Genomic DNA, 16,246 nt, shown 5'->3' on the forward strand with positions numbered 1-16,246 from the left:
GGAAGTCAGTGCCCCTGCACCAGGAAGTCATTACCCCTACACCAGGAAGTCCATGCCCCTGCACCAGGAAGTCATTGCCCCTGCACCAGGAAGTCCATTACCCCTGCACCAGGAAGTCCATGCCCCTGCACCGGGAAGTCCGTGCCCCAACACCTTGGTGTGTCCCTTGGCTGTGTGGCCTTGGGCAGGTCTCAGATCAAGCCTGGGATAATGACACTGGTCTGCTGGGGAGCAGTAACCCTGGGCCAGATGGACTAGGCGGCCCCTTCCTGACTGTGATTTTAAGAAGGAGGGAAAAACATTTGTGTCCTATGAAAGCGAGGGGTGGGGCAGGACAGAGCCAGCAACACGGAGAGCCTAGCATGCTGAGCCCAAAGTCCCGCTGAGCTGAATTAAAGCTGCATCAACTATAGTACGTGACTCACCAAGCCTCACTTTCCACGCTTGTGCCGTGGAGATAATACTACGGACTTTGCAAGGCTGTTGAGGCTTCCCTGCGCTATAGAAAGTGCCCAACACAGCACCCGTGGAGCCAGCACTCAGCGACAGTCTAAGGAGTGTCTGTCACAGCGCTGCCAGATGGTGGGTCCTGCCTGCCTGGGTCCAGCTCCGGCTGTGCAGCTCAGGGCTGTGGGACCTCGGCAGGCTGTGTCCCCTGTCTGCCTCAGTTTCCACATCTAAGCTAGAGAGCGTGACTGTTCCTCCCCACGGGACTTTTGTGAGAAGCAAGTACACGGAAGCATGCCAGGCATTTTCCTAACATCTGGCAGATCCTTGGTGGCAGGGGCTTCTCCTCCTCCTCACTTAGAAATATTTTCCCTGGGAGTCCCATGGAGGTCGTTAAGGATGGCAGAAGTCTCAGGCACTAACAGCTGTGTGGGACAGCCCAAGCCCCCACTTTGAAGGTTCCATTCCATCCCTGTCATTTCATCTGAAGAGCCCTATGTTCTCTCCAGGGAGGACTGGCTTGTTGCATATAAACAGCCCAGAGATTATGAACAAGGGAACCCCTTCAGCTTCAAATGGCCATTACTGTTGATAGTCCCAGAAGTTCCCTTTCCAAGTGATGACCCATGGACTTGTGTCCCTTGTGTGACAACCTGCCCGACACACATATCCTACAAGTGACCATAGGTGGTTATAAGCTGCCACAGCCATACAGATCTGAGAGTCAGAGGACTTTCAAACCAGCCAAAGCTCTGAAACACTTCATCTCGACTTATGAGAACAAATCCGGGCACAGCCATGATCCCACAAATGCTAATTTGGTTTGTAACACATCAGAAACCCAGGAAGGCACTGAATAGATGCTCTCTCACTGGCTTATAGGTTGGGTGCTTTTAAGTTGGAGACATTTAAATCAGAAAGGAACCTATTGCAACAATACATTTCATGGCACATGAGCCTTCTGTCTTCTGGCAACTAAATGGAGCTGTGGTAGGAAGAGCTGGGGGCACAGGGATGAGGAAGACAGGTAAGGGGACAGAAGCCGGGGCAGCAAGGAGTGGCTCAGGGAAGGCTCAGGAGCTCCCACCCCGCAGTGGGCAGCTCGTCACCCCTGCTCCCCACGTCTGTGTCCCTTCAGGAGAAGCTGGCCAGGGACGGAGCCACCACTCAGACAGCTCCTCAGCCTACTCAGCACTGTTTTACATGTCTGTGTGCACAAGTGTGTGTCTGCGTGCATGTGTAGGTGTGTGTGTGCATGCCTGCATGTGTGTGCACGTCTGTGTCTGTGTGTGTGCAAGTGTGTGTGCATGCCTGCATGTATGTGTGTGTGTGCCTGCATGCATGTGTGTGTCTGTGTATTCCTTTTGAAATATGCTAGATGCCCTCTCTAAGTAAATCACATTTAAATGCTGTCACTGACCAGTCTGGCAATATCTTACTACCTTTTCAGTGTTCACTGGGTTGAGGGTTTCTTTTCCTTATTTTGGCTTTGCATCTTTAATGAAAATAATACAGTATCATACTTTTCAAATTCAGTATTTCACTAAATAGCTCTTTTCAGCAGACAATGACTTAGACAGAAGTAGTTTAACATAGCATTTGTCTCTGGAAAAAAATGCTTTTTTTCCTTTCTGTCTAGATACTTTATATAATATTGCATCACATACAATATTAGCCTGTACCAAGCACCTGTATCCAGAAAAGCAAAAACGTAACTTCCTATTGATTCAGCAAAATGTTACCAAGGAACTTCTTGTACACATGGTAGACTCCAAATGTGGTGGTGTTGTGATTATGGATGCTATCTTGCAAACATTTCTTATTAGGCTGATCAAATGAACCTCTCGTTCTGTAATTTCTGCCACAGCATGATGCTTGAATTGCCCACATTTCAGTGATACTTTCTGGTCTATGAATATGAATCCCGGCCGGGCACGATGGCTCACACCTATTATCCCAGCACTTTGGGAGGCCGAGGCGGGTGGATCACGAACTCAGGAGTTTGAGGTCAGCCTGGCCAACATAGTGAAACCTCATCTCTACTAAACATCAAAAAATTGGCTGGGCACGGTGGTGGCGGCGCCTGTAATCCCAGCTACTTGGGAGGCTGAGAAAGGAGAATCACTTGAATTTGGGAGGTGGAGGTTGCAGTGAGCCATGATCGCACTACTGCACTGCAGCCTGAGTGACAGAGCAAGACTCTGTCTCAAAAACCAAAAAAAAAAAAAAAAAAAGGAAATATATTCATCATACTTATAAGATTTTATTTTATATTTTATTTGGAGTCTCGCTCTGTCACCCAGGCTAGAGTTCAGTGATGCGATCTTGGCTCATCAGCAGGCACACACACTTGTAAAGGCCTTTAGCAATAATCTTGGCCTTGGGTAACACAGTTTCATTCATATCCATAACTCTGTACCATTAAAATACAGTGTAGGCCCAGCACGGTGGCTCAAGCTTGCAATCCCAGCACTTTGGGAGGCTGAGGTGGGTGGACCAGATGAGGTCAAGAGTTCAAGACCAACCTGGCTAAAATGGTGAAACCCCCATTCTACTAAAAATACAAAAATTAGCTGTGCATGGTAGTGCGTGCCTATAATCCCAGCTACTTGGGAGGCTGAGGCAGGAGAATTGCTTGAACCCCAGGGGGTAGAGGTTACAGTGAGCTAAGACCTTAACCACTGCACTCCAGCCTGGACAACAGAGACTCCGTCTAAAAACAAACAAACAAAAAACCAATGTAGCAATTTCCACTTATCTTCCCATCCACATGTGTTGATCTTTTGACTTTCACTTTATGTGATTTCTGACTGAAGCTACCCATGAGTTGAAGTTATCTTTTTGCCCTGGAAACTAGCCTTTACACAAGCTGACTCCTCAAAGCAGCCTCTTTCTGCATATGACCATGCTGGCCACCTTCAGCTACATTTGGTCCTGCAAATCTGTCGATTGCCCCATTCATGAACTCTGCCTCCGCTCCTTTCTGCCCTGCCCAAACTCAGGCCCTCCTCATGGTGGCTTGAAGCCCAGCAGAACCTCCCTTGCTGGTCACCTTCGTTCAGTTCCTTCTCATGGTTTCTAGAATTCCTTGAGCGCACACAGCAAGCTAGCTTTATAATCACTTTAGAGAGTAAGGATCAGTACCCCAGTTTCTTGTTTTGTTAGTGGTTTTAAAAAAAAAATAGTAGACAGTATATAGCTATCTACTGGCAATTATGATTTTAAGAGAAATCTCTTAAATGTGGTGGGAAATGTGGTTCTTATGCAAGAGAGTTGGAGTTTTTTGTTCAACGAGCATTTAATATTAAAAAAAATAAAAGATTTTAGAAGTATTAGGTTTCCATTATGATCAGATAACTCTTTCAAAATGGAAGGAAAGCAGGGAAGTTTCTGTACTCCTCAACACAAAGTTTATCTTGTTCTTGAAAAAAATATTTAACTATTTTTTCAATACTTGTCCTCGCCAGGACTTCACCCTGGCACCAGCTGTTGGTGATTTTTGGTTTTGGTTTTGGTTTTTTTGAGATGAAGTGTCGCTCTGTTGCCAGGCTGGAGTGCAGTGGCGCGATCTCGGCTCACTGCAACCTCAGCCTCCCAGGTTCAAGCGATTCTCCTGCCTCACCGTCCCCAGTGGCTGGGACTACAGGTGCGTGCCACCACATCCAGCTAATTTTTGTGTTTTTAGTAGAGACGGGGTTTCACCATGTTGGCCAGGATGGTCTCAATCTCTTGACCTCATCATCCGCCTGCCTCGGCCTCCCAAAGTGCTGGGATTACAGGCGTGAGCCACCGCACCCAGCTAGTGTGTTTTCAATTTGGTTTCTTTCTGATTCTTCTAAGAGACTATCTACTTTATCATATTTTGAAATAAGACTTTACAGTATCTAAATGTGGCCAATACATACTTTAACCATGCCCCTGATATGGAAGCTCTGAACATGACCTCTCAGTTTGAGTCATCTTGTGTTTCCAGTTATTGCTATAGAGAAGCCACAAAATACTGAAATTTGGTGTCTTATATAAATGGTTGCAAGTGTTTCCATTTTTCATGAAGCATGAGAAATTCTTTTACAATACAGCGGAAATGCTGCATCGTTTTGGGTGGAGGGCAGATTATCACGCGCTGTGCAGTGGAGGAGGAGCCTTCTCCTCCTGTGAAATGAAGCTCCCACATGGAGCCGCCCGGCCTCTCCAGCCGTGGGCTGGGCCTTCTTTTACCACACCGTTGCATCTTTATGCATTGTTTTAGTGAAAAAATAAAATAAACATGGGGATTCCCTTTCCAGGCTCTAAGTCACCAGGCGGCATAACAGACTTCTGTATCCCTGGTCTGTAGGAGCGGAGACAGTGCGGGGACAGTGCTGGGGGATCCCCAGGCAGCAGGATGGGGGGCCTCGCCAGGAAGCCTCATAGGCTTCCGGGAGGAGCTTGGACGTGACCCCATTCTCAAGGTGAAGCCTCGCCAGGGTCTCCCCAAGAGGGCTGAGGGGTCAGATTCGCCCTCTCCCTGCACCTCTGCACTTCTCTCGGGGTTTCCTGTCTGTACATCCAGTGCCCAGCGTGGCGGGGGGCGGCTCCTCCCAGACACCCTCAGTCCGTGTGCGGTTACCCGACATCAGCCCTCCACAGGAGGTGCGGCTGCCCCGGTCCGTGGTTCTGTCTGTAGCTGGCATGGCATCTGGCACGGGGGAGGCCCTGGGCCCGAGTTTGTTGATAGAATGAATCAATGTATGAATGAAAGAAGTCACATTGGCAGCAGTGGCAGGGAGGGGACCATTTGGGGACAATTCAGATTGTTCTGAGGAGACATGCTGAGGCCTGCAGTAAGACAGCAGCCGTGGGAGGGCACAGAGTGGCATTAGAGAGGAAGCTGACTCGATGACGATGCTGGGCGGAGAGGTGGGCGGAGGCTGTCTCGGGAGCGCCAGCAGCTGGCAGTGAGTGGTGGGCGTTTCCTGACTGCAGACGGCGCCGTCTGCAAACACTGCCTGCTGTCTCATTTCATCCTCACAACCACCATCCCTGTACAGTTGTCACTGACTGTCTCCTTTACACGTGAGTCTGGGCACAGACTTTAAGCGAAGCCTGCTGGGAGGCCCTGGTGGTGCCGCCACGGGAAGGAAATGCAGGGGAAGGACTCAGGGGGCCGCAGGAGTTCTGCTTAGAATGTGTCACATTTGAGGTGCCTTTGGGGCTTCCAAGAAGAGGTGTCCAGACGGCAGGGGCTGAGGCTTGGAGGAGTCAGGATTGGAAATATGGACTGGGTGCTCATCAAGATCTAGGTCATGGTCAAAGTGGGTGCAGCCCCCTGGAATCCTAGCCTGCGCCCGCAGATGAGCAGGGGCAAGGATGCAAGGGCAACTGTGTGTTTTCCTTCGTTTCTGCGACATTCAGAAATAGGCAAAATGTGAGACCAAACAGAAGTGACGGCTTGCCATCTGCAGGAGTGTCATCAGTATCAGTTAAATCAGAGCTGTGCAGAATGCCATGTGTTTGCCCTCTTATTATTTTTGCTTTAAAAACATTTTTTAAACCCTGGTATCAATGGTCAATTATGTGACTTTCAAAAGCAAAAATTAAGGAAGACAAAAGAACTGTATTTGATACCCTGAAAGGCCCAGAGGGATTCTTAGCCTTGGGTCCAAGAATCCCCTGAGGGCCTTTGGATAGATTTCCAGAGATTCCCAAAATTGGATAGGAATAAAAGGGTAGCATTACCTTCCATTAGGAATGTGGGCCAAAACCTTCAGTAGTATTAGAAGTATGTGTGACCTCAGCACCAATAGAAAACACAGGTATTTCTACGTGACTTTAGGGTTGTGCAGAAAGCTGGGGAAATGGTCGGCATGCATCACTGTTGATATTTGGTGGGATAAGGATGTGCACGCACATGCTGGCCGTTGAGCGGTTGCCTCTCCACTGCAAACCCTCCCTTCCTTGCCACAGGGCCACAGCTGCACCCTATTGGGCCGTGCCCCCGGGAGCCCCAGAGAGAGCCTGGGCAGTGGGAGGAGGGAGCCCGGAGCACGCTGCTTCCTGCTTGCTTCCTGTTTCTGTGAGCATCACCCCAGCAACGGGACTTCGCCCATTCAGCAGCTGTTGGTTCCGTTTCTAGTGTTTGTCACACTTCCAGAAACCACCCTCATCAGTCCTGCCTGAGCTCCCACTCTGAGGTCCGGGTCTCCGCTCCAAGGCTTCTGGGACCATTACCCCAGTCTCTGTCCCCGGCCCTAGCTGTTCCTGAGATGACGCCTCTAGGGTACATGAGGCCCTGTCTGCATTTTCAGCCATGAGACACCTGTTTAGCGGCTTCCCATATTGCTTCTATTCAAATCACTGCGGCAATTTCTTTCTTCCTGACTTGGCTCTGATTGATACACTGTAGCAGGCTTTAAAAATACTTTTTGACAATGTGTTTCAGAATAATCCATTTCCTTTGTACCCCTATGTTTTGTAACATGCATTTAAAAATATTATTCCAAGAATGCCCCACAAGCTTGCCAGCCTGCTGGGGGATCCATTACACAAAAAAACGGGAGAGCTGAAAGCACTTGCCAGCCTGATTAATTGCCGCTTCCTGGGCTGGGTTTAAAAGCCTCCAGGAACACAAAACACAAAGGTTTTTCTTTCTGTTCTTCCTCCCTTTCTTTTCAAATGAAGTTATGGGACAAAATGAACTTTGTTATTTTCCCCCTTTAAAAGTAGTACCTGCTTATGGAAAAAACACTGGAAAAGAGAAGGAAAGAAAAAATTATCTCTGTCCTCTTTACGACATAAAGCCAGCCATGGCTCTATTTTGATGTATTTCCTTTGGGCCTTTGGTGTTGTTTATTTTTGCGGAGATATAATTGGAGCGTGCACACACACACACACCACTGTCGTAAACATTTTCAGTTCTACTTCATACTTGTCAGAAACACTTTTTATAGCTGAACAGGATGCCGCAAAGTAGTAGGTTGACCTGGCCCTTTTCTTACAATGTAAAACTTTGAACATAAAGTAATTGTATTGTGATAAATGTATATAAGATTATACCATTTTAACCATTTTTAGGTGTACGCTTCAGTGGTTTTAAGTGCACTATTGTTCGGCCATCACCATCATCCACTTCCAAAACTTTTTCATCTTCCCAAACTGAAATCCTGAATGCATTAAACACTGACTCCCCAAATTCATGGAGATGAAGGTAGAATGGGCATTGCCTTCCCCAGCCCTTGGCAACTCCCATGCTACTTTCTGTCTCCATGAATTTGATTAATGCAAATTATTACTGCTGGGCTTCGCTTTTCCAATAAAAGTTCATGTTACATAGTTTAAATGTACATACTTTAATGCAAGCAGTATTGCATGATGCCAGCCTGCCTTCTTTCCTCCTTTTTAAAAAATTAGACCAACAACTGTTGATGTTGAATCCCGCCTTGCTGGCCCCAGTGGCTATTTTTCTAGTGAGACCTGAAAATTCCTGTGGGGCATAACAGCTTTCTATTTCTATGAACTTCAAATGTGGAGGGCTCATGGTAGGGAGATGGTTTTATTTCTGTGGGTGTTTTTGTTTTGTTTTGTTTCGTTTGTTTTTGACACAGTCTTACTCTGTTGCTTAGGCTGGAGTTCAGTGGCACGATCTCGGCTCACTGCAACCTCCACCTCGTGGATTCAAGCAATTCTCATGCCTCAGCCTCCTGAGTAGCTGGAATTATAGACATGCACCACGCCCGGCTAATTTTTGTATTTTTAGAAGAGATGGGGTTTCAGCCTGTTGGCTAGGCTGGTCTCAAACTCCTGGCCTGAAGCATCTGCCCACCTCAGCCTCCCAAAGTGCTGGGATTACAGGTGTGAGCCGCTGCGCCTGGCCCAGGAAATGGCTTGAAAACAGAGATGTGCCCTGGTTGCCTTCTCTGAAGCTTTCTCTCCCCACAAAACTCCTGACCTTTGGTGTGGCTGATTTCATGTGGAGTCTGTTGGAGTCACACCATTTGGCTTCTGGTTTCTGGGGAAACTGAGCTGGCCTTCGCCTTCCTCCTTTTGTGATATTGCATAAACTAAAGGGTAAATTGTTTTCTTAAAAATTAATTTTAAATTGTGCTAAAATACACATAACACAGTTTACCATCTTAACTATTTTTAAGTGTGCATTTCAGTGACATTAAGTATATTCATGCCGGTGGGCAGCCAGTCCCACCGTCCATCCTCAGAACGTCTTCCTCTTGCTGAACTGAAACCCTGTCCCCACTAGACACTGACTCCCACTCTCTTCTCCGTCCAGCCCTGGCACCCGCCATTCTGCTCTGTCTTCATGAGTTATATGCAGTACCTCATCTAGTTGGAATCACATAGAGCCTTTGTCCTTCTGTGACTAGCTGATTTCACTTAGCATGATTTCCTCAAGATTTTCTCACATTGTAATAGGTAACAGGATTTCCTTCCTTTTTAAGTCTGAGTTAAATTCCACTGTGCATATATACCACATTGTGTTTCTCCATTCAGCCATCAGTGAAGACTTGGTTTGCTTCTACCTACAAAAGACTAAATTAAGGCCGGGCGCGGTGGCTCAAGCCTGTAATCCCAGCACTTTGGGAGGCCGAGGCGGGTGGATCACGAGGTCAAGAGATCGAGACCATCCTGGTCAACATGGTGAAACCCCGTCTCTACTAAAAATACAAAAAATCAGCTGGGCATGGTGGCGTGTGCCTGTAATCCCAGCTACTCAGGAGGCTGAGGCAGGAGAATTGCCTGAACCCAGGAGGCGGAGGTTGCGGTGAGCCGAGATCGCGCCATTGCACTCCAGCCTGGGTAACAAGAGCGAAACTCCGTCTCAAAAAAAAAAAAAAAAAAAAAGACTAAATTATTTTGTCCATTTAGTATAAGTTATTAGAAGGCCAGGCACAGTAGCTCACATCTATAACCCTAGCACTTTGGGAGGTCAAGGCAGGAGGATCGCTCAAGGCCAGGAGTGTGAGAACAGCCTGGGCAACACAGTGAGACCCTAATCTCTTCCCAAAAAACTAAAAAGTACATGATTAATAAAATGTGAATTATTTGAAGTTTTAATGCAAATCCCTTCTTATCACGGTATCAGCTGACATTACTGAGCCACCATGGAACCTCTAGCAGAGCTTACCTGGTACCGGGAGGCCACCACCGGCAATGGCCCACCCTCCCACTCACGTCAGGGTCTGCCTGATTTCTGCTTTCCTCACTCCCTGGGTCCCTTCGCCTTCTCCCAGAGATGAAGGTGCTGGAAGTTAGAGTTGGGGCTCTAATATTATATTCTAAATGTAAGGCATATATTTTAAATAATTGTAGAATGTTAGAGCTAAACGTTTTTACTATGCTTTATATTAAAAACATATTTATCTTTTTAATACTCTGAGTCCATTGCGTCAGCATGAGCAGATCATTTCCCTTTTTCTAAAACCTAAATCATGGGAGAGTCTCTTCACCGAAAAGGAGAAGTTCACAAGCTTCCATTGCCTAATACCATTCTTCAGAGGCACAGTCATAGCTTCTTATCTGGCTCTCGAAGTTCAAGTCCAGCTGTCTAGATCATAACTTTCAACTAGGAAATAACTGGGTGCCTTAAAAAAATAACTAGCGCAAAGTTCAGGCCTCTTGTTCTAGAAAATTAGTAAGGTTACTCCTACCAGAGCCACAGGATGTAGAATTCCAGTTACTGTTGAGGTTGTGTGTGTAACAAGCACACCTCTTTCCCTGCAGCAGGGTGTATGCAGCAGGCTGCACAGAGCGGAGCGAGGGAGAAGCCCTGGGGGGTGCAGGAAGGTGGTTGGGGAGGGGCTGCTATGTCAGGGACAAATGCCAGCTCCCACAGCCCTTGGTAAAGTGTGACTAGGTACATCAGATTTAGATTAAATGCTCATGAAATGATTTTTTTTTTCCTTTTTTGAAACAGAGTCTCACTCTGTGGCCCAGGCTGGAGTATAGTAGAGTGATCTCAGCTCACTGCAACATCTGCCTCCTAGATTCAAGCAATTCTCCTGCCTCAGCCTCCTGAGTAGTTGGATTACAGGCACCTGCCACCAGGCCTGGCTAATTTTTTGATTTTTCAGTAGAGACAATGTTTCACCATGTTGGCCAGGCTGGTCTCAAACTCCTGACCTCAAGTGATATGCCTGCCTCGGCTTCTCAAAGTGCTGGGATTACAGGTGTGAGACACAGCACCTGGCCCCTCAAACTGTTTTGTAGTTTGCATTAGGTAGACCAAACAACTTCACTGCACTTACATCTCTAGTATTGTATTTACTTAAATAATGATTATGAATAACAACTCATTTAATCCTTATAAACCCTGGGAACTGGGTACCATTATCACTCCCATTTTACAGGTGAGGAAACTGAAACACAAAGAGAGGATATGTAATTTGCCCAGCACTGAAGATTCCCACTAGGGACAGCATCCCTAGAATCTGTGCTCCCTGACATTACTCCACCGTGCCTGTCACCAGAGCAGACAATTGTTCTCCAATACCAACAATAAAAACAACTTTTCACTGACTTAAGTATTATTCCTTCTCCAGGTTAATCTTCCATTGGCCTGAGTTAGATTCTAGCCTTTAGGCAAGAGTGTCTTATGAGACATGTAATTTGTCTCCTTTCAGCTGCCTTGCAACACGACTCTCTGTTTATCTTATAGGCAATTTTAAATGCTATTTAAATTCTGACAAACCTGAGTTCTGTACTGTGTGATTAGACTACAAGCACTACTCACAAAGGTGCTGTGTCCTGGTTATTTCTCTAATTGTAGAGTAATTTAAGAAAGAAGGAATAGATCAAGGATAACTGTAAAATTATAATGATAATGGCAGTTCTGATGTTCATACCCAACAAGAAAAAATCAGCAACATAGCTACTGAAAGGGTGTAGACAAAATTTGTAAATACGCCCGGCACGGTGGCTCGCCTGTAATCCCAGACTTTGGGAGGCAGAGGTGGATGGATTACCTGATGTCAAGAGTTCGAGACCAGCCTGACCAACATGGAGAAACCCCATCTCTACTAAAAATACAAAATTAGCTAGGCATGGTGGCACGTGCCTGTAATCCCAACTAACTCAGGAGGCTGAGGCAGGAGGATTGCTTGAACCCAGGAGGCGGAGGTTGCAGTGAGCTGAGATCACGCCGTTGCATTCTAGCCAGGCAACAAAAGTGACACTCCATCTCAAAAAAAAAAAAATTTTGTAAATACTTGCAGATTATGTATATGTCTAATCCAAAAAGTCAGTCTCAAATGGAGAGTTCAGTAAGATAGTTTGTAATAACATAAACAAAAAACCAAAGCATTCCTATATCCTACAATAATGATTTTTTTTTTTTTTGAAACGGAGCTTTGCTTTTGTTGCCCAGGCTGGAGTGCAATGGAGCAATCTCAGCTCACTGCAACCAATGCCTCCCAGGTTAAAGTGATTCTCCTGCCTCAGTCTCCCGAGTAGCTGGGATTACAGGCACACACCACTACACAAGCTAATTTTGTATTTTTAGTAGAGACATGGTTTCACCATGTTGGTCAGGCTGGTCTTGAACACCTGACCTCAAGTGATCCACCTGCCTTGGCCTCCCAAAGTGGAGGGATTATAGGTGTGAGCCACCATGCCCAGCCTGACTTTTTAAATAATGGAAAAAATCATAAGATCCCATTCAAAGTTGCATGTAGGAATAAAGAACTATGCAGGGCCTATATGAAGACCATAATAATCTACTGAAGGACATAGTCAACTGAAAAAAGTTTTCTTATTCTTGTCTCTGAATAAGAAAACTCCACACTGAAAAGACACAGATCCATCCCCAAATAATTGATAAATACAGTCGACCCTTTGTATCTGTGGGTTCCACATACATGGATTCAACCAACCTCAGATCAAAAATATTTGGGAAAAAAAGAAAGGCTGGGTGAGATGGCTGGCCAGGCATGGTGGCTTATGCCTGCAATCCCAGCACTTTAGAAGGCCAAAATGGGAGGATCACTTGAGGCTAGGAGTTCAAGACCAGCCTGGTCAACACAGTGAGGCCCCATCGCAATTAATAAATAAGAAAATATTTGGGGAAAAAATAGATGGTTGCCTCTGTTCTGAACATGTACGGACTTTTTTTCTTATTCTCTAAACCATACAGCCTAACAACTATTTATATCACATTTACATTGTATTAGGTATGAAAAGGAACCTAGAGATGATTCAAGTACACAGGAGGACATGCGGAGATTATGTGCAAATACTACACCATTTATATCAGAGACTTGAGCATCTTCCAATTTTGGTATCCCAGCGGTTGAAGGGGGTCCTAGAACCAATGCTCCTTGAACGCCAAGGGACAACCGCATAATGAATTTCAAATAAAATCTCAATTTACAAGGGAATGTTGGTTGAATGCTTAACAAATAGACTCTAGACCAGGTGTGGTGGCACATGCCTGTAAACTGAGCACTTTGGGAGACTGAGGCAGGTCCATCACTTGACCCCAGGAGCTGGAGACCAACCTGGGCAACATGGTGAAACCCCATCTCTACAAAAATACAAAAATTAGCCAGGTGTGGTGGCGCATGCCTGTGGTCCCAGCAACTCAGGAGGCTGAGATGGGAGGATCACTTGAGCCCAAGAGGTGGAGGCTGCAGTGAGCCATGATCACACCACTGCACTCCAGCCTGGGCAGCACGTGAGACCCTGTGTCAACAACAACAGTGACAAAAAGCAAAAACCAAATAGACTCCAGAGTTAATCTGAAAGAATAAATGGAGAGGCTGGCCAAGAAATTTTTGAAAAAACAAAACGGGTGATTTTCAACTTTTTTGCAGCCTAAAGTTTCTTTATTCAAACACAGCCTCGCCTCCCCATTCAGATACTTTTGGTGGGTCTTTTACTCCGTCCTGAATAAAGTCCAAGTTCCTTAACCTGAGCATTGTAAAAAGAGCGTTCTGACAATGTCCAAGGGTGTTCAAAAAGCAATGTCTAAAACTCCACGGTTGTATCACTTCGGCGGAGCAGCCCTATGCTTATTCTGCATGTCCTTCCGGTCTTGGTGTGTCTATGCCTTTACACAGTCCTGTGCTTTTTTTTTTTTTTTTTTTCGAGATGGATTCTCACTCTGTCTCCCAGTCTGGAGCACAGTGCGCGATCTCTGCTCACTGCAACCACTGCCTCCTGGGTTCAAGTGATTGTCCTGCCTCAGCCTCCCGAGTAGCTGGGATTACAGGCCTGCTTTACCACACCTGGTTAATTTTTGCATTTTTAGTAGAGATGGGGTTTCACCATGTTGGCCAGGCTGGTGTCAAACCAGTGACCGCAGGTGATCTGCCTGCCTCAGCCTCCCAAAGTGCTGGGATTGCAGCCGTGCCTGGTTGCAGCCCTATACTTACTTGTGTTTGAGGACTAAGAATGCCACAGGCTTGACTTTGGGAATAGCATAAAGCAACAGCACAGTGTTGGGCTGTTGAAAGAGGGCAGAAGCTCCCTGAGGGCACCAAAAGCACTGATGACATTTTAAACGTAGTCCAAGCTAACGGAGTGACACTAGACTTTCCCACAAATTCTCTAACCTGGATGTAATTTGTAATTCCAGAGTCCCTTGTTTTGCAGGAAAATTAATCAGTATATGGTCAAATAACAGACGGAATGAGCTGCCAGACAGGATCTGTTGCCAGTGCAACAGAACAATGTGCTTGCTCACGCCAGGCTCAGGTCCCCTGTTATCTGCAGTCCTCTGGGCAGTCCTGTCTGCTGGCTGTGTCTCCCCCTGTTTTACACAGGAAGCTGGAAGGTGTCATGGGATTTCCTTGAAACTACAGACTAGTGAATGGCAGAGCAGGAGCTCAGACCTAATGATCTGCCAAACCTCTGCTTCGGAGGCTCAAGCCTTCTGCACAGATCATTTGCATTCTCTGTGTAGGGCGCAGGGTTGCTTGCTGTCCTGTCAGCTTACTCTTGGATTGGGCCTTCCCGGAAGTGCCAAGAAGCAAAATCCAGTTCTTTGATCTCCTCACTTCAGCTGTTCTTTCTTCCAGCCAACTTCCAGGATGACACCCCTTCGCATGACCACACCACGTCTGAAATCTCAACTTCCCACTTCCCACCCTGTGACCCCCACCTCCTTTCCTGCAGTGTTCCTGGTGCTGGCTTTCTTACAGTTCCTGACAAGCAGCCCTGCCTTTGAGTTCTCACTGGATGAGAAAAGAAGGCAGCAGATGTTAGCTGCTGTGTGCACCTATCCCCATCTTGACCATTATTTCTGTGCATGCTTTGCTGTGGATCTGTTGGGGCCTGATCCAGCTGTGTAAGCTGAGACGTGAATGTGCTTCCACAGTGTGGGCATCTTGGATGCAGGTACAGGTCCCTCCAGATCCAGGGCCACTTGGCAACGTCTGAGACATTTTTGGTTGTAACAGCTAGGGTGAAGAGCACTGCCAGCATCTAGTGGGTGGAGTCAGGAATGCTGCCATCCATCCTGTGATGCACAGGTCAGCTGCCCACAACAAGGAACCCTGCAACCCCAACATCCATAGTGCTGAGGTTGAGGGACCCTGCTCTTCATTCATCTTAGAGTTTCCCAAAAAGCCCAACACCACAGTGATACGGTTGCCACCAGCGGGGAGCTTCAATGTAATCTCAGCAACTTTTAAAATCAAGCCAGAGGGTCAGGTCAGAGAAGCATTTGGAAAGCCTCCAGTGGGTTTGGGGGCCACGCCCTCTCATCATGCCAAGGCAGCTGCCCAGTGAGGTGCAGGGTATAAAGGTGACGTGGTCAGGAGTGGCTATTTGATCTCCAGTTATTCCAGAATTTCCACTCTTGTGCCAAGCAAGTCCCTCCAAATGGCTGCTCTTTGGTGTTCCTTACGCTCCCCCTGAAGTTCAGCTAAGATCTTCATTTTTCAAAGGTGAGGCTTCTTTGTTATATGTCGGAGTCTTCTCTAAAGATATCAGATTTGTACAAATGGATGGCATTTTTCTGTAGTCGAATAGTTGATGACTTTTCTTTGAACTATATTTCAAGGGCCAGAGTGCAAAGGGGCAAACCCTTCTATTAGAGTGGGGGCCTATGTTTTTAATGTTGTGCCAAAGTGTGTTTTAGCCTTTGTTTTCCTCTATGGATATTCATTTTCTTGGAAAGATCATCTTAGGGATGCTGTTTTAGGGATTTCTGTACCTTCAGCTGGAAGGATGCTCACTGTTCCTGATGTTCGTGTCTGCCCTTCAGTCAGGCAGTCTGCAAGCCAAGCTGCTTAGTGGCAGTGCTTTGCTTTTAAACCTCTGAATACATCTTGAGTACCTTGAACTTCCCTGTATGCTATGGTTACTGTTTAAATTCAGATTAGAAAGTCCTATCCTCCCCACTTTTCTTTTTTTATGAATGACATTTATCAATGACATTTGTAGTGTGGCTGATTTCTGAAGTTTTCAGCTAGTAGCGTAAAGATTTATTTCATGGCTCTGATTGTCGAGAACACTCTGTCTTTTCTAGAATGTTAAACTCATAGGCAGGATTACTGAGGCAAAGCCAAATAAATGAGGGAATCCCTGGAAAAAATATATTGCTTTTATTTTGTATTAAAATTGCCATTTTTTGGCCAGGGGCGGTGGCTTACACCTGGAATCCCAGCACTTTGGGAGGTTGAGACAGGTGGATTGCTAGAGGCCAGGAGTTTGAGACCAACATGGTGAAACCCCATCTCTACTACAAATATCAAAATAATTAGCCAGGCGTGGTGGCACACACCTGTAGTCCCCAGCTACCCGTGAGGCTGAAACAGGAGAATCACTTGAATCCAGGAGGCAGAAGCTGCAGTGAGCCGAGATCACA

The 16,246-nt window shown here is 46.4% G+C and overlaps 1 protein-coding gene across 38 annotated transcripts in view; it reads left to right on the forward strand.

The window, feature by feature from the left end:
* LRRFIP1 (LRR binding FLII interacting protein 1) overlaps positions 1-16,246 on the forward strand; it is a 159,746-nt gene that overhangs the window by 48,430 nt on the left and 95,070 nt on the right. The window contains exon 1 of one of the 38 annotated variants that reach the window (XM_037741769.1): positions 15,249-15,323. The exons of 36 other annotated variants lie outside the window; for them this stretch is intronic. The gene's annotated coding sequence lies outside the window, so the exon portion shown is untranslated. Of the gene's footprint in view, positions 1-15,248; positions 15,324-16,246 lie in introns of those variants that run through there. One more of the 38 variants, XM_037741766.1, reaches the window with a different exon arrangement.

This window comes from Cebus imitator, unplaced genomic scaffold (genome assembly GCF_001604975.1).
Source record: "Cebus imitator isolate Cc_AM_T3 unplaced genomic scaffold, Cebus_imitator-1.0 Scaffold106, whole genome shotgun sequence".
NCBI classification, from domain to species: Eukaryota; Metazoa; Chordata; class Mammalia; order Primates; family Cebidae; genus Cebus; species Cebus imitator.